The sequence below is a fragment of the Pseudophryne corroboree genome, chromosome 4 (assembly GCF_028390025.1).
Source record: "Pseudophryne corroboree isolate aPseCor3 chromosome 4, aPseCor3.hap2, whole genome shotgun sequence".
NCBI classification, from domain to species: domain Eukaryota; kingdom Metazoa; phylum Chordata; class Amphibia; order Anura; family Myobatrachidae; genus Pseudophryne; species Pseudophryne corroboree.
In genome coordinates, this window is record NC_086447.1 from 275639647 (window position 1) to 275658305 (window position 18659).

Genomic DNA, 18659 nt, shown 5'->3' on the forward strand with positions numbered 1-18659 from the left:
GTGTCCCCTAGTGGATGAAAGAGAAAAGAGGATTTTGGTACTTACCGATATATCCATTTCTCTGAATCCTCTAGGGGACACTGGACGCCCGCCTCGGTGCTGTCAACCTGCTGTGTTCAAAGTTCTTGTTCAAACAGTTCGTGCAAACAGCGTTAGTTATTCGATTAAGAGTTCTTGGATGCTGTTTGATATGTTGTACGGTTTGGTTCCTCGCCATGTGCTATAGTATCATGTCCTATTCTCTCAGTCAAATTTTTCAAACTGAGGGAGGAGGGATGTGAAGGAGGAGGAGCCGGCTGTGCAGACAATGCTAATTTTTAGATTATTATTATTTATTATTATTATTATTATTATCCTTTATATGGCGCCACAAGGGTTCCGCAGCGCCCAATTACAGAGTACATAAACAAATAATCAAACAGGAAAACAGCAACTTACAGTTGACGACAATATAGGACAAGTACAGGGTAAATAAACATAGCTACATCAGCAGATGACACTGGAATAAGTATCAGGTGGCAGAAGACTGCTGGATTTGGTGCAGCTGAAGATTATTAAAATAAGAAAAGGGTAAGCACATGAGGGAAGAGGGCCCTGCTCGTGAGAGCTTACATTCTAAAGGGGAGGGGTAGACAGACAGGGGTGAGACAGATGGGGTACATAGAGAGCGTGGAACAGAGGTTTAGGATGAGATTTGGCTGGGTTTGGTGAAGAAGTGGGTCTTGAGAGCCCGTTTGAAGTTTTGTAGAGAGGTGGAGAGTCTGAGGGGGAGAGGTAGGGAATTCCAGAGAAGTGGTGCAGCACGTGAAAAATCTTGGAGGTAGGAGTGGGAGGAAGTAATCCGTAGGCAGGAGAGTCGGCGAGCATTAGCAGAGCGAAGAGGACGGGTGGGAGTGTAAAGCTAGATAAGATCAGAGATGTAGATGGGAGAGGAGTGGGTGAGGGCTTTGTAAGCAAGTGTGAGTAGCTTGAAATGGATTCTGAAAGGGAAGGGGAGCCAGTGAAGGTCTAGTAAGAGAGGAGAGGTGGATGTAGTGCGTTTGGTGAGGAAAATGAGCTGGGCAGCAGCATTGAGGATAGATTGCAGTGGAGAGAGGTATTTGTCAGGAATGCCAGTCAGGAGGAGATTACAGTAGTCCAGTCTGGAGATGACCAGTGAGTGGATAAGAGTCTTAGTAGCATCCTGAGTCAGAAAGGGTCTGATCCTGGAATTATTTTTTAGATGAAAACGGCAGGTTTGTGAGAGGTGCTGAATGTGTGGTTTGAAGGAGAGGGAGAAGTCCAGGATTACTCCAAGACAGCGCACTTGGGGGGTAGAGGAGATAGTAGTGCCATCAATAGATAAGCATTTTCCTATCTATACTTTTCTCTTTATAAACACCATGCTCCACAAACTGATTTTCCTCATAGCACTTCATGGTATCCTCTATAAAATGACATCATCCTTCACTATTCCTGTTATTTATCGCTCTGTACACATTGCAGCCTCATTAATCCACTCCCCTCTTATTAACACTCATGAGCTTTTAACCTATCTATGTAAACTAACTGTCACATCCTCTACCTGTCACCATAAACTATCACACACCTCCCCCAACTATATCTATCTCTCTCTTCTTCTGCTTCTACTAGCTGGTGACATATCCCCAAATCCAGGTCCCATCCACATACCACGCTCACATTCAGCTGATTCACAACAGAATATAAAATCAACAAACCTGATCAACATCACTTGTCTCCCATCTACCTCCAAGTCACTAAAATGTGCTTTATGGAATGCACGCTCTGTTTGCAACAAATTAACAGCTATTCATGACCTTTTCATAGCAAAAAAATTCAATATGCTCGCTATAACAGAAACCTGGCTCACACAATCAGACACTGCCTCCCCTGCAGCACTGTCACATGGTGGCCTCCACTTCACACCCCCCCCCAGGCCTGGTAACCTCAAAGGAGGGGGTGTTGGAATATTACTATCCAAATGTTACACGCACATTGTTTTACCACCTGTTCCCTCACTCACATTTACATCCTTTGAGGTACACTCTATTAGGATTTTCACCCCTTTCTCTCTGCGTGTTGCAGCTATCTATCGCCCACCTGGGCAACCCAAAAAGTTTCTGGAAGAATTTTCTGCATGGTTCCCTCACTTTCTTTCCTCTGACATCTCCACCATCATTATGGGTGATTTCAATCTCTCTATTGACAGTCCACAATCTCCCCATGCCTCTAAACTACTCTCTCTAACCTCCTCTCTTGGCCTCTCCCAATGGATTGACTCCCCTACTCATCAGGAGGGCCACTGCCTTGATCTTGTATTCACCAGACTATGCTCTGTTTCTGAACTCACTAACACTCCTTTCCCTCTCTCAGATCACAACCTTATCACATGCATGCTCTCCTCCATTACTTCAAACTCAATGTCCATAAAGTCTACAAGGACACCTCTTACCCGCAGAAATATTACCGCTATTAATTTTCAACAACTATCTACCTCTCTGCAACCACTGCTTTCACCAATTTCTACATTCACCTCTCCAGAGACCGCTGTGTCACACCTTAACCAAACTCTAGTAACAGCACTTGATGAAGTGGCTCCAGCTACCCATCACACTCCACGTAGACTTAGATGTCAACCGTGGCACTCTAAATACACTAGACACTTACAAAAACTCTCACGAAAAGTTGAACGCCAGTGGCGCAAATCTCGTAGTTCAAGTGACTTTCTCACATATAAGACCACCTACCACTCTTATCGTACTGCTCTGGACACTGCCAAACAAACATATTTTCAATCTCTCATCTCTGCTCAAGCCTCTAACCCCAAGCGACTTTTTAATACATTTAAATCACTACTTGTCCCTCCCTCACCTAACCCACCAGCCACTGTCAGTGCGCAAGATCTTGCTTCCTATTTCAAGGACAAGATTGACAAGATTCGAAATGAAATGGTATGCTCTTCCACAGCAAGTGACCTGCTCAATTCCCTGCCTGAACCCTCTAACACCTTCTCTTCCTTTGATCCTACAAATGAAGATGAAGTATCTGCACTCTTTTCATCTGCCTACTCTAATACCTCTCCCCTTGACTCTATAACCTCACAAATTAGTAAAGCTCTGTCTACTGTGCTCATCCCAACCTTAACAAAAATCTGTAATCTCTCCCTGTCTACTGGTATCTTTCCTTCTCTATACAAGCATGCAGTGATTACTCCCATTCTGAAAAAACACAACTCTGACCCGAACGCTCTCTCTAACTACCGTCCCATCTCTCAGCTCCCATGCCCCTCCAAGCTACTGGAGAGACTTGCCTACACTCGCCTCACACACTTTCTTAACTCACACAGCCTACTGGACCCACTTCAGTCAGGATTTCGTGCCCAACACTCCACAGAGACAGCACTGACTAAGGTAGTGAATGATTTGGTCACTGCTAAATCTAAAGGACATTTCTCTCTACTTATTCTCCTTGATCTCTCTGCTGCTTTTGACACTGTTGACCACTCTCTTCTCATACAAACACTACAATCCCTAGGTATTCAGGACACAGCCCTTTCTTGGTTCTCATCCTACCTCTCTAATCGCTCCTTCAGTGTTCGTTTCTCTGATTCCACCTCTCCTTCGCTACCTCTCAGTTGGAGTACCGCAAGGCTCAGTCCTAGGTCCTCTGCTTTTCTCTATCTATACCACATCTCTTGGCAAACTAATCAACTCTTTCGGATTTCAGTACCATCTGTATGCGGATGATACTCAAATCTACCTATCCTCCCCTGATTTGTCACCATCTGTATTGGGCCGTGTCACTGCATGCCTTTCTGTCATTTCATCTTGGATGACCTCTCGCCACCTCAAACTTAATATTTCCAAAACAGAATTAATTATATTTCCACCGGCCAATAGTAGTTTCCAACCTGATATCTCTATCACTGTTGAGAACTCTGCAATCACCCCTACCCCACAAGCTCGCTGCATAGGTGTCATTCTTGACTCTGAACTGTCCTTTGTTACCCACATTCAATCTGTCTCAAGATCATGTTACATACATCTAAGAAACATATCCAAAATACGCCCTTATCTTACACAAGACACAGCAAAAACTCTAATCCATGCTCTCATTATCTCCCGCATTGATTATTGTAATAGTCTCCTGACCGGTCTTCCCAAACATAGGCTCTCACCACTACAATCCATTTTGAATGCAGCTGCGAGACTAATCTTCCTTGCCAGACGTTCATCGTCTGCAGATCTGCTCTGTCAGTCCCTCCATTGGTTACCGGTATTCTACCGTATTAAATATAAAATACTTTTACTCACATACAAGGCTATTAACCAAACTGCACCAACATACATCTCTTCACTCATCTCAAAATATCTCCCTACCCGACCTCTCCGCTCTGCACAAGATCTACGTCTCTCATCCACACGCATTACTTGTTCACACTCAAAATTACAGGACTTTATCCGGGCTTCACCCACTCTGTGGAATGCCCTCCCACGCACAGTAAGACTCGCCTCTAGTCTCCAAACCTTTAAATGTTCCCTGAAAACTCACCTCTTCAGACAAGCCTATCAAATTCCAGACCCACCGACATAACCTTCAGTGCTTCCCTATCTAATTACATCCTCTGTAGAATATTCATAACATCACATATCTTGTCTTTCTTTAGTCTCACACCCTCCTGACACTTGGATAACTTTGTGGGGTATCATCATACAACCCATTAAGAACCTAGCAATCTGGTGGACCATTATGCAATAGGTAGCATCTATCCTTGTGTATCTATGCCTATTTCCCTATAGATTGTAAGCTTGCGAGCAGGGCCTTCCTACCTCTGTCTGTTTTTACCCAGTTTTGTTCTATTACTGTTGTTCTAATTGTAAAGCGCAACGGAATATGCTGCGCTATATAAGAAACTGTTAATAAATAAATAAATACATAAGATTGTAGGAGGTGAGGTTATGCGGGAGGGAGGGAAGATGATCAGCTCGGTCTTAGACATGTTAAGTTTAAGAAAGCGCTGGGACATCCAGGAAGAGATAGCAGAGAGACAGTTGGAGATACGAGTGAGGAGAGTAGGGGAGAGGTCTGGAGAGGAAAGATAGATTTGAGTGTCATCAGCATAGAGATGATATTGGAAACCAAAAGAACTAATGAGCTCACCTAGTGAGGACGTATAGAGAGAGAAGAGGACCAAGGACAGAACCTTGGGGTACCCCTACAGTTAGTGGAAGTGAGGGGGAGGTGGAGTCATGAGAGGAGACAGAGAATGAACGGTCAGAAAGGTAGGACGACAACCAAGAGAGGGCACTGTCACGCAGACCAATGGAGTGAAGGATTTGCAGTAGGAGAGGATGGTCCACGGTGTCAAAAGCAGCAGAGAGATCAAGTAGAATAAGTAGAGAGTAGTGTCCCTTAGATTTAGCAGCATGGAGGTGATTGCATACTTTTGTAAGGGCAGTTTCAGTGGAGTGGAGAGGACGGAAGCCAGACTGGAATGGGTCAAGCAGTGAGTGTGAGGAAAGAAAGGAAGTAAGGCGGTTGTAGACAATACGCTCAAGGAGTTTGGAGGCAAAAGGGAGGAGAGAGATGGGTCGGTAGTTGGATATTAGTGTGTGTGTATATATATATATATATATTAGTGTGTGTATGTATGTATACCCTTGATGAAGTCGGACCAGACGAAACGCGTTGGGTGATTCCTGCTACTAGTGAAAATCCTCAAGTTAAGCTGTTTTTTCTATTTATCAGTTCTCTTTTTTAGCTAAATTTAGATACACAATTATCTCCCATGGTACTTATTTTATGAGTACGAGGACCCTTTTTTTAGCACTTATTCTCATTGCCTTCATATTTATTATCTCTATGCCTTTTTTTTTAATGCTTTTTTCTGAATGTTTTTATAAGATTTTTTAATTCTTTTAAAAATAAGCATTTCATATATGTTGCCTTTTATGTCTAAAAGCACTTTTTAACAAATTACGTTCGTTATAAATAAACCCCGCCTCTGCTTTTAAATTTATATTTCTAGTCTCATATAGTTTTTACCACCGGTGGTCGCTTCGATCTTAATAAATATATATATATATATCTATCCCAAATAGGACTGGCACTCTCCTGTCAGGCGTCAAGTACCCCGGTGCCTTCTGTAGTGAAGATGCAGAGTTCCAGAAAGAAACAGCGGCACTCGAGGGTTTAGTGAAAAATGCAAAATGTATTCAAAAGAAGTTACAAGAAGCCGACGTTTCGGGGCTCACATGCCCCTTTGTCAAGGTGTATAACAGTGTGTGGGTGTATGTGCTTACCTTATATCCCCGTGGAGTCCATCAGTGTGCAGGTGTGTGGCCGGAGACGCGATGCAGCCGCCGAACTTCCGGTCGTAACCGAGTGACGTCATGGAGAGTGCGCCCGTTGCTATAGTGACTGGGACGCCAAATGCCGTTGACTGTAGCGGTGACCTAACTGGTGACAGTGCCAGGTGAATGTAAAGTGTGAGTGCAAGTTGCTGGAAACCTTGGCACCTGGGAATCCTAACACCTCCGTGGGGCATAATGTGACCCGGGTGCGGGGGGACGGGATGTTACGTGGGAAGTGGCAGAACCCGGTGGATGCTGGACTCCCCTTGTCTATTAGATGTGGGAGGTCCAGAAACCTGATGAGGGATATCGACAAATGGGTCCGACGGTGAATGGTGGCTACTGATCGTGCCACACTGGCACTAAAACAGGTGTGGCTCGCCTGGGAGTGAATGTTGATGACTGTGCCCGCTGCGTCTGTGGTGTGACTGCATATGAGACTGGCACCGCAGAGACAGCTGTGAAAGTGGGCCGTGTCTCCAGCTAAATGGAACCTACATCCGCCGCGTTCCCACCGGGAACGTATGTGCTCGTGTGGGTGGCAATATACAAAAGTGCTGCGCTTGAAGTAAGCTAAATTAATTGGTAAAATAAAATATATATAGAAAAATGTGTATAGGTGTCTGCTTTAATCAATTGGCAACTCACACGGAACTTGCTAATATAAACAAATTTAATAACACACACAGAATAAAAATAAAAAATGGACACAGATGATTAAAACAAATGTTTAAAAAACATAGCTCGAGCACACTGATAGATTTGCTAGATAAATCACTGAAATGAAAGGATTGGAAATAGTGTCACTTCAATGTTGCCACACAGACCTGTTTGCGGTCTCTTTGTATCAATAGAAACTGATGAACAACAGTTAATACAGCCTATTGGAGAAAAGGTGAACAGAGCTCTCGTACCTCTAAGCTACTGGCGTCCCAGTGCAGAGGAAAAGCCGCTGGTTATAATTACCCGCCCTGCGGGAAGATGCAGTATCGCGGCACAAGAGGTACCGGAGCAGCTACCGTGCGTCCGCCGCTGGCACTAGCAAAGTGCAGGTGAAGATATTGGCAAGCCGGTAATGGTGCTGCAATGATACGCTGAGCTGGCGTTCCGGTGAAATGTTCTCCACGGCTGATTGGCAAGTTCAATTAACACCGCTGCGGGTGAAGGTAACTGGCAACACTCAGTGCGTCTGTGAGCTGAACGAAGGAGTGACGTCAACGCGTTTCGTCCCGTGTCCCGGGACTTCCTCAAGACGATGGGGCTCACAATGTGGTGGCCCGTATTTAACTCCTCAAAAGGACTCGCCTCTATACTCATTAGGGGCCCTGGTGTGCGTACTTAATTGATTGATAAGATTAGGTAAAACACTATGTGCAAATAGCCAAAAAACAAGCAAGTTCCGCCTGATTATCATGATCAGTTCAATTAACTCAATATAAATTGATAATCGTAATACTATATGATAAGTTAGAAAAACAGATATCAAATAGAGTTAATAGAAAGATGGTAAAATGATCATTAAATTAACCAAGATAAAACTTTCTTAGGAGCGTAATTATATCGATGGTCAATTTAATAATAAGTGGGTAACATAATATTCCCATTAAACTGAACTGCTCTTACTCTATACTGGTTAAGAGATGCGCTTCAGTAGCAATAACCTAGATTCAATTAGTATTCCCTATAGACGACATGTAATATTTTTCTATGTATATAGAGAGTGAGACAAAGTAAGGAACAGAAAAAAATATATAATTTTATTTTTTTATTTTATTTTATTCCATTTTATTTTATTTTATTTTGTTTTATTTATGTTTGTATAGATACTGAAATATAAAAATATATAATATACATATATATACTGATAAACACATGTACACACATGCACATATGTACATATGTATAAACATGAATTCTAAATAAACCCACCCACACATTTCTGAAGTTACTAATTCATATTTGTAGGGTATAGAAATTAAACCATCCAATAATTCAGGTAATATTGTTATGTTGATTGTAAACTAGAATAAATGCAATATAATCGAATTAAACCCTCTAGCAAAAACTAACTAGTTAGAATCCAACCAGAGTAATTAATCGATACATGAATAATCGATAGCTTCATTTAACCCTCTAGGGTTAAGAGTATCGAGTTTAAAAATCCATGCGGATTCACCCAAACAAAGCTGTTTAAATCTATTTCCTCCTCTTTTTGTTTGGCTGAACTGTTCGACTCCCATCACAGATAGACCATTGGGGTCTCCATTGTGACATTTGGCAAAATGTCGAGAGACACTATGTTTGAAGGATTTATTGAGAATATTGCACCTATGTTCCCTAAAGCGAGTTTTTATGGATCTAATGGTCCTGCCAACATATTGTAGTTGGCAGGGACATTGGAGGACATACACAGAGTATGTAGACTCGCAATTAAGAAATTGTTTAATTGGGAAACTCACTCCGTTACTCGTGGAGGTGACCTTAGTTAACCTGTTTCTCATGTAACTACAAGTCAAACAGACAGATTTATTGCATTTAAAATTGCCTATGGGCCTATTGGGGAGCCAAGAGTTGAAAATAGCTTCATTACTCTTGGAGGATTTTTCAGATCTTAAATCACTGGGAGCTAGTATGTTACCAAGGCTGATATTCTTCTTATAAATCATCCTTGGTTTAGAACCAATGGAATTACTTAGTATGGGGTCTTGTTTCAGAATATCGAAATTGGTGTTAACAATTTTCTTAATTCTATTTGATTTGGAATTGAACTTAGAGATGAACTTTAGCTCACCCGAGGTAGAGTGATCTCGGCCCAGGTTTGCAGAGTGAACATCCCCCAAGGTGTCAGCATTAATTGTTAATGTAGAGGTGGGTTCTGAAGGCGTCAATGGTGATACTGACGTGAGAGCTTCAGCCAAAAGGTTATGTGGATAGCCCCTTCTCTCAAAGTGTCCAATCATAATTTTGGATTGTGCCAAGAAATCCTCATCACGAATGCAATTGCGTCTTAAACGCATTAGTTGATTTCTGGGGATATTCTTAATCCACGGTTTAAAGTGGGCACTATTATAATGTAAATAATTACTAGTGCCCACTGGTTTAACATAGTTGTTAGAGATAATCAAATTATTCTGAATGGAGAAAGTGACATCTAGATAGTTAATTGTGTCAAAATCAAAAATGTGAGATTATAAGTGTTGAGATTAAGGAAATTAACAAATTCCTGTGCTAAAGAGGGACCCCCATTCCAAATTATAATCAAATCATCAATGAAGCGGCTATAGAGGACCAGGTTCTCTCTATAGGGGCCGCTCCAAATGTATTCTTCCTCAAAGCGGCCCATATAGAGATTCGCAAAACTTGGTGCGAACCTGGTCCCCATAGCTGTGCCCAGTGCCTGTAGATAATACGTGTCACCAAAAAGAAAATAATTGTGAGTGAGAATAAACATAATGGATCTATTGACAAAATCACGTCTTTCCATACTCAAATTGGGATCCCTCCTTAAATAATAATCAGCTGCTTCAATCCCAGCTGTATGAGGGATATTCGTGTACAGAGCCTGGACGTCAAGGGTGAGGAATCCCCACCCTTCCGTCCAGCTCCGTCCCACTACTTTTTGTAAGATATGCTTTGTGTCTTTTATATGTGACTGTAAGTTGGTCACATGATTTTGCAAGTGCTCATCAACAAAATGTGACAAATTGGACGTGAGGGAACCCACACCAGAAATAATGGGGCGACCAGGTGGTGACAAAAGTGTTTTGTGAATTTTAGGAAGGTGATAAAAAACTGGAGTGATGGGGTGTGTACACTGTAAAAAATAAAACTCATCTTCTGATATCACTTTATCACTTCTTGCACAATCCAACAAGTTGTTAAAATCTTTCTGAAACGGGACAGTAGGGTTAGCCGACAATACGGTATAATATTGAGTGTCATGCAATTGTCTGTACGCTTCTGAAATATAGTCTTCTCTACTTTGAAGAACAATACCCCCTCCCTTGTCTGCTGGTCTAATGACAAGGGAGAGGGTTTCCCTCAATTCCTTTAGAGCTGTTCTCTCTTTTTTAGACAGATTGGAGGAAAAATCAAAATGATGAGAATTGGTTTTTTTCTGAGGTTTATGGCAAAGAGATTTAAGATCACTTAAAGTCTTATTGTAAAAAATAGTAATAGCTGAACTTTTATGCTCAAGGGGAAAAAATTGAGATTTCCTCTTGAATTTGGGAAAATTTGTGGGATCCTTCAGTGTATCTATATCAAACAATTTAACTTCGTCATTAGATTCACTGTATAATTGTTCTAAACAATGTAACCCCAATTTGTCAGAGTCATCCAAGATAATCGGTATTTGTAACTGATCTTGGTGATCAAAATTGTGGTTAAGTTTTTTTGATGCAAAAAAGCGTTTTCTGCATAGATCTCTCGTAAATCTATTGAGATCTAGAAAAAGCTCAAAAATGTTGGGTTCTTTGGTAGGGGCAAAATTTAACCCTTTTTGAAGGAGGGAAATTTGATCATTGGAAAGTTTGTGGGGTGATAAATTGAATATACCACTCTCATCTATCTGAATCTCGCCCTTCTGTTTATTCTTTCTTTTTCTTCCTCCTCTGCTTCCTCTCTTACTCTGCGTTTTTTTGAGGTTGAACCCTCGAGGAGATCGTATGGGTTGGGGTGGTGGTATTTGGACAGTTGGTAAAAATCCTTTGGCTGGTCAGATTGTATTCCCTCACCTATTTGCTTTGTTTTTGGTCTAGTACCAGTGTCTTGATAAGTATTAGCCCTAGATTCATAATTGGCTGCTCGTCTGGGAGGATCGATAAATCTAGGAGACGGAGCGGAGGATCGATTGGTATAATTGTTGCTCCTATCTTGTGATCTGTAGGGAGTTCTTGGTTTGGGACGATAATCAACAATATGATTTGATCTCTTAAGTTTATTATAAGTTCTAACCACACCTGTTTGATAATCCGATAAATCCCGTGAGAATTTCTGTTTCTTAGAATAAACAATTTCCTTCTCAAATTTCTCTACCCTGAGGTTAATCTGTTCATCTTTATCTTTAAAAGAAGCTGAATCCTTACATTTCATGAGATCTTCTTTTAGTGAGTCAATCTGTTCAGTAATAAATGTTACTTTCTCATTCCTATATTGGACAAGCAGCTTCATCAGTGAGAAGGAACACAGATCTAAAGTCTCCTCCCATTTTTTCTGTAAATCAGGATTTTCATTTATGGATAAATGTTTAAAAATTCTAAGACCTCTAGGTATAATTTTAGCATCAATATACTTCTGCAGAGATATCCCATCCCACCAATTACGCATCTCATCTTTAAGGAGATCTTCTAACTGATAAAACTGCTTGTTCAGATCTGGGTTGTCCTTTGACCAGGTGGTTTCAACATCTCTATTACCAAAGGAGGACAAATAAGTCTCCCTTCTAATTTTTCTGTCTGAATAACTCTTAAAGTCTGCCATGTATCTCGCAACTGACCACGGCCAATTGATAATAAGCACACACCTTTAATTTAGAAAGCAATTTGCCAAATAATTAACACTGTGCTGCCTGGGAGAATAGCACATATACAGGAAAAAAAAGGGTTTTTTGAGAGTGTATAAACACCCTCACTCCTGGCGCACCTTGATTGGGTAAATTTGAAAAAAAGCAATACAACAGCTGCAAGCACTGGGGGACTGCTGGTTCCCCCAAAAGGACAAAAATGAAAATATACAAAAGTGCTGCGCTTGAAGTAAGCTAAATTAATTGGTAAAATAAAATATATATAGAAAAATGTGTATAGGTGTCTGCTTTAATCAATTGGCAACTCACACGGAACTTGCTAATATAAACAAATTTAATAACACACACAGAATAAAAATAAAAAATGGACACAGATGATTAAAACAAATGTTTAAAAAACATAGCTCGAGCACACTGATAGATTTGCTAGATAAATCACTGAAATGAAAGGATTGGAAATAGTGTCACTTCAATGTTGCCACACAGACCTGTTTGCGGTCTCTTTGTATCAATAGAAACTGATGAACAACAGTTAATACAGCCTATTGGAGAAAAGGTGAACAGAGCTCTCGTACCTCTAAGCTACTGGCGTCCCAGTGCAGAGGAAAAGCCGCTGGTTATAATTACCCGCCCTGCGGGAAGATGCAGTATCGCGGCACAAGAGGTACCGGAGCAGCTACCGTGCGTCCGCCGCTGGCACTAGCAAAGTGCAGGTGAAGATATTGGCAAGCCGGTAATGGTGCTGCAATGATACGCTGAGCTGGCGTTCCGGTGAAATGTTCTCCACGGCTGATTGGCAAGTTCAATTAACACCGCTGCGGGTGAAGGTAACTGGCAACACTCAGTGCGTCTGTGAGCTGAACGAAGGAGTGACGTCAACGCGTTTCGTCCCGTGTCCCGGGACTTCCTCAAGACGATGGGGCTCACAATGTGGTGGCCCGTATTTAACTCCTCAAAAGGACTCGCCTCTATACTCATTAGGGGCCCTGGTGTGCGTACTTAATTGATTGATAAGATTAGGTAAAACACTATGTGCAAATAGCCAAAAAACAAGCAAGTTCCGCCTGATTATCATGATCAGTTCAATTAACTCAATATAAATTGATAATCGTAATACTATATGATAAGTTAGAAAAACAGATATCAAATAGAGTTAATAGAAAGATGGTAAAATGATCATTAAATTAACCAAGATAAAACTTTCTTAGGAGCGTAATTATATCGATGGTCAATTTAATAATAAGTGGGTAACATAATATTCCCATTAAACTGAACTGCTCTTACTCTATACTGGTTAAGAGATGCGCTTCAGTAGCAATAACCTAGATTCAATTAGTATTCCCTATAGACGACATGTAATATTTTTCTATGTATATAGAGAGTGAGACAAAGTAAGGAACAGAAAAAAATATATAATTTTATTTTTATTTTATTTTATTCCATTTTATTTTATTTTATTTTGTTTTATTTATGTTTGTATAGATACTGAAATATAAAAATATATAATATACATATATATACTGATAAACACATGTACACACATGTACATATGTATAAACATGAATTCTAAATAAACCCACCCACACATTTCTGATGTTACTAATTCATATTTGTAGGGTATAGAAATTAAACCATCCAATAATTCAGGTAATATTGTTATGTTGATTGTAAACTAGAATAAATGCAATATAATCGAATTAAACCCTCTAGCAAAAACTAACTATTCAATTCCAAATCAAATAGAATTAAGAAAATTGTTAACACCAATTTCGATATTCTGAAACAAGACCCCATACTAAGTAATTCCATTGGTTCTAAACCAAGGATGATTTATAAGAAGAATATCAGCCTTGGTAACATACTAGCTCCCAGTGATTTAAGATCTGAAAAATCCTCCAAGAGTAATGAAGCTATTTTCAACTCTTGGCTCCCCAATAGGCCCATAGGCAATTTTAAATGCAATAAATCTGTCTGTTTGACTTGTAGTTACATGAGAAACAGGTTAACTAAGGTCACCTCCACGAGTAACGGAGTGAGTTTCCCAATTAAACAATTTCTTAATTGCGAGTCTACATACTCTGTGTATGTCCTCCAATGTCCCTGCCAACTACAATATGTTGGCAGGACCATTAGATCCATAAAAACTCGCTTTAGGGAACATAGGTGCAATATTCTCAATAAATCCTTCAAACATAGTGTCTCTCGACATTTTGCCAAATGTCACAATGGAGACCCCAATGGTCTATCTGTGATGGGAGTCGAACAGTTCAGCCAAACAAAAAGAGGAGGAAATAGATTTAAACAGCTTTGTTTGGGTGAATCCGCATGGATTTTTAAACTCGATACTCTTAACCCTAGAGGGTTAAATGAAGCTATCGATTATTCATGTATCGATTAATTACTCTGGTTGGATTCTAACTAGTTAGTTTTTGCTAGAGGGTTTAATTCGATTATATTGCATTTATTCTAGTTTACAATCAACATAACAATATTACCTGAATTATTGGATGGTTTAATTTCTATACCCTACAAATATGAATTAGTAACATCAGAAATGTGTGGGTGGGTTTATTTAGAATTCATGTTTATACATATGTACATATGTGCATGTGTGTACATGTGTTTATCAGTATATATATGTATATTATATATTTTTATATTTCAGTATCTATACAAACATAAATAAAACAAAATAAAATAAAATAAAATGGAATAAAATAAAATAAAATAAAAATAAAATTATATATTTTTTTCTGTTCCTTACTTTGTCTCACTCTCTATATACATAGAAAAATATTACATGTCGTCTATAGGGAATACTAATTGAATCTAGGTTATTGCTACTGAAGCGCATCTCTTAACCAGTATAGAGTAAGAGCAGTTCAGTTTAATGGGAATATTATGTTACCCACTTATTATTAAATTGACCATCGATATAATTACGCTCCTAAGAAAGTTTTATCTTGGTTAATTTAATGATCATTTTACCATCTTTCTATTAACTCTATTTGATATCTGTTTTTCTAACTTATCATATAGTATTACGATTATCAATTTATATTGAGTTAATTGAACTGATCATGATAATCAGGCGGAACTTGCTTGTTTTTTGGCTATTTGCACATAGTGTTTTACCTAATCTTATCAATCAATTAAGTACGCACACCAGGGCCCCTAATGAGTATAGAGGCGAGTCCTTTTGAGGAGTTAAATACGGGCCACCACATTGTGAGCCCCATCGTCTTGAGGAAGTCCCGGGACACGGGACGAAACGCGTTGACGTCACTCCTTCGTTCAGCTCACAGACGCACTGAGTGTTGCCAGTTACCTTCACCCGCAGCGGTGTTAATTGAACTTGCCAATCAGCCGTGGAGAACATTTCACCGGAACGCCAGCTCAGCGTATCATTGCAGCACCATTACCGGCTTGCCAATATCTTCACCTGCACTTTGCTAGTGCCAGCGGCGGACGCACGGTAGCTGCTCCGGTACCTCTTGTGCCGCGATACTGCATCTTCCCGCAGGGCGGGTAATTATAACCAGCGGCTTTTCCTCTGCACTGGGACGCCAGTAGCTTAGAGGTACGAGAGCTCTGTTCACCTTTTCTCCAATAGGCTGTATTAACTGTTGTTCATCAGTTTCTATTGATACAAAGAGACCGCAAACAGGTCTATGTGGCAACATTGAAGTGACACTATTTCCAATCCTTTCATTTCAGTGATTTATCTAGCAAATCTATCAGTGTGCTCGAGCTATGTTTTTTAAACATTTGTTTTAATCATCTGTGTCCATTTTTTATTTTTATTCTGTGTGTGTTATTAAATTTGTTTATATTAGCAAGTTCCGTGTGAGTTGCCAATTGATTAAAGCAGACACCTATACACTTTTCTATATATATTTTATTTTACCAATTAATTTAGCTTACTTCAAGCGCAGCACTTTTGTATATTTTCATTTTTGTCCTTTTGGGGGAACCAGCAGTCCCCCAGTGCTTGCAGCTGTTGTATTGCTTTTTTTCAATTTTACCCAATCAATGTGCACCAGGAGTGAGGGTGTTTATACACTCTCAAAAAACCCTTTTTTTGCTCGTGTGGGTGGCAAGCAGAGAATGGATGGGTGATCCGATGTGGTCGTGCAATGAGTGGCCAGGCTGGCATGCAATGCAATGTGGGACATTATATCGCTGGATTATAAAAATACATTCCAGGAGAATTTCTCGTTCAGCCCTCCAGGGCTGATGGTGCCCAGTTCGAAGATCCATTTGGATTCGATGTGCAGTAATCTTCGATCTCTGTCTCCACCTCGGATGCTGCGGGGCACGTGATCGATGATCTGATGTTTTAAATCGTTCAGCGAATGTCCCATCAGCGCAAAGTGTCTGGCCACAGGTTGTTCGGAGGGTTTGCCCGTGAGAGCCTGCTTAATGGCGGACCTGTGAAGAGCCATCCTTTCTCTGAAAGTTCTGATGGACTTGCCCACATATACTAGATGGCACGGGCAGGTGAGTATGTACACGATGTGTGTGGTCGTGCATGTCACCACATGTCTAATCTGGTAAGTCCTTTCTTTATGAGGGTGTTTGAAGAATGACCCTGTGGTCATGTTGTTGCAAGTGGTACACTTGGGGCACCTGTAGCATCCAGGGGCCTTGGTGAGGAAAGTGGAAGGTCGTTGTACCTCATTTTGGAACCCCGTGACATCCGAGTGAACGATGATGTCCCTTATGCTTTTGCCTCTAGTGAAGCATAACATAGGGCGCTTTTCTCTGAACACTGGAAGTTTTGTGTCTGAGGCCACTATGGGCCACAGGGCTCTGGCCGCTCTCTGGATTACTGGGCTCGCTGTGCTAAACTGGTTTACAAAAGGTATGACCGCTTTATTCTTGCGAGCTGTGGGCGTCAGTAAGGTTTCCCTCGGTATGGCCATAATCTCTTTTTTCTGTGTCTGTAATTTATGGTAGTCGTATCCCCGTTGTGTGAACTTATCGACCATGGCTTCCAATTCTTGGTCCAGACTAGAGCGGTCGCTGATGATCCTGGATGCCCTGATCATCTGTGATCTAGGGAGTCCCTCTTTGAGGGGTCTCGGATGGTGGCTGTTGGCCCTCAGTAAGACATTCTTGTCCGTTGGTTTTGAGAACAAGCTGGTAGTTAAAGTGCCGTCCTTGACTGTTATCTTGACGTCTAAGTAATTCACGGACTCGCTGCTGATGGTATAGGTGTACTTGATTGTAGATGGTCTGTTATTGGCTTCCTCTATGAGTTGTTCAAATTGTGTCATGTCTCCTGTCCAGAGTAAGAACAAGTCGTCTATATATCTGACGAACATCCGGATATGCTGCGCTACGGCTTGGTTGTCAAAGAACACCGCCTGCTCCTCCTGGAACATGAAGACGTTGGCGAATGATGGGGAGACATTGCTCCCCATCGCACATCCTGTTCTCTGTCGGAAGAATCTGCCATTGAACATGAAGTTCCTTTTCAGGGTCAGTGAAAGAAGTTGCATAAAAAGCCCGATGTCAAGGGTGTCCATCTTCTCCGTTGTGAGAAAATCGTGCATAACTTGCAGACCCTCTTGGTGAGGGATGCTGGTGTAAAGGCTCTTCACGTCTATCACACACATTAATGTCCCTGGAGGAACTTGCCCGATGTTATTGATCCGCTCCAGGAAACTGGTGGTGTCTTTGATGTAATTATGATGTTTGACGATCAACGGTTGCAGGATCCCATCTAAAAATGTGGAGATGGGCTGGAAAATAGACTCTCTAGCAGCGATAATTGGTCTGCCAGGTGGGGACGTGGCGTTCTTATGAATTTTGGGTACCACAAAGAAGAGGGGTACAAGTGGATGGTCCTGCTTGAGTGCCTCACACAGTTTTCCTGATAGTAGTCCGTTGGATTTGGCCTGGTCGAGAAGATGCTCCAGCTCCTGCTGGTACTCAGAAGTAGGGTCGTGAGACAGTTCCTCATACGTCTCAGGCTCACAGTTGTCCCTCTATTTCTTTGATGTAATCGGAGAGGTTAAGGATGACCAATCCCCCTCCCTTGTCCGCAGGACGGAAGATTACATCTCGGTATGCCCCCAGCTGTTTGAGGGCTGCTTGTTCAGCCTTGGAAAGGTTACGATGTACTACAGGTGTCGCCGCTGTGTATTTGACGACCGAGTCATCCAAGAGTCTGGTGAATGCTTGTATGGAAGGATTGGTTGACGGGGGATCAAAAGTGGATCTATGCCGTGTCTGGTAGAATCTGTCACAGAACGAATCACTTGGTGAGTCCTGGGGGTTGGAGTTTTGGAAAAATTCTTGCAGTCTCAGCTTACGCGAGAAACGGTGCAGGTCAACTTGCCACTGGAACTTGTTGAATGGGTTGGTGGGCACGAAAGAAAGGCCCTTCTCCAGAACTCTCAGTTCTATATCCGAGAAGGATCTGCTGGACAGGTTGAAGATTAGGGATTCTTTTTGGCTGCGCGCGCTTTTAATTCGCGCGCACTGCTTGCCCCTGCGGGTGGGCGTCCTCTTCTGCCTGGTTCCACTGGGGTAGCCGCAGGTGTCCCTAAAGGGACCGGCTGTACCCTAGATGACCCATCTGAGTCCAGGAAGGCACTTTCGCTGTCGCTGTTCGATGTGCCGGCAGTGAACGACTTCTGTTCCCGTCGTCTTCTGCCACTTCCCACGTAACATCCCGTCCCCCCGCACCCGGGTCACATTATGCCCCACGGAGGTGTTAGGTTTTCCAGGTGCCAAGGTTTCCAGCAACTTGCACTCACACTTTACATTCACCT

General features: G+C 41.6%; 1 protein-coding gene across 2 annotated transcripts in view; it reads left to right on the forward strand.

The window, feature by feature from the left end:
- MFSD1 (major facilitator superfamily domain containing 1) overlaps positions 1 to 18659 on the forward strand; it is a 102612-nt gene that overhangs the window by 23867 nt on the left and 60086 nt on the right. The window lies entirely within an intron of this gene.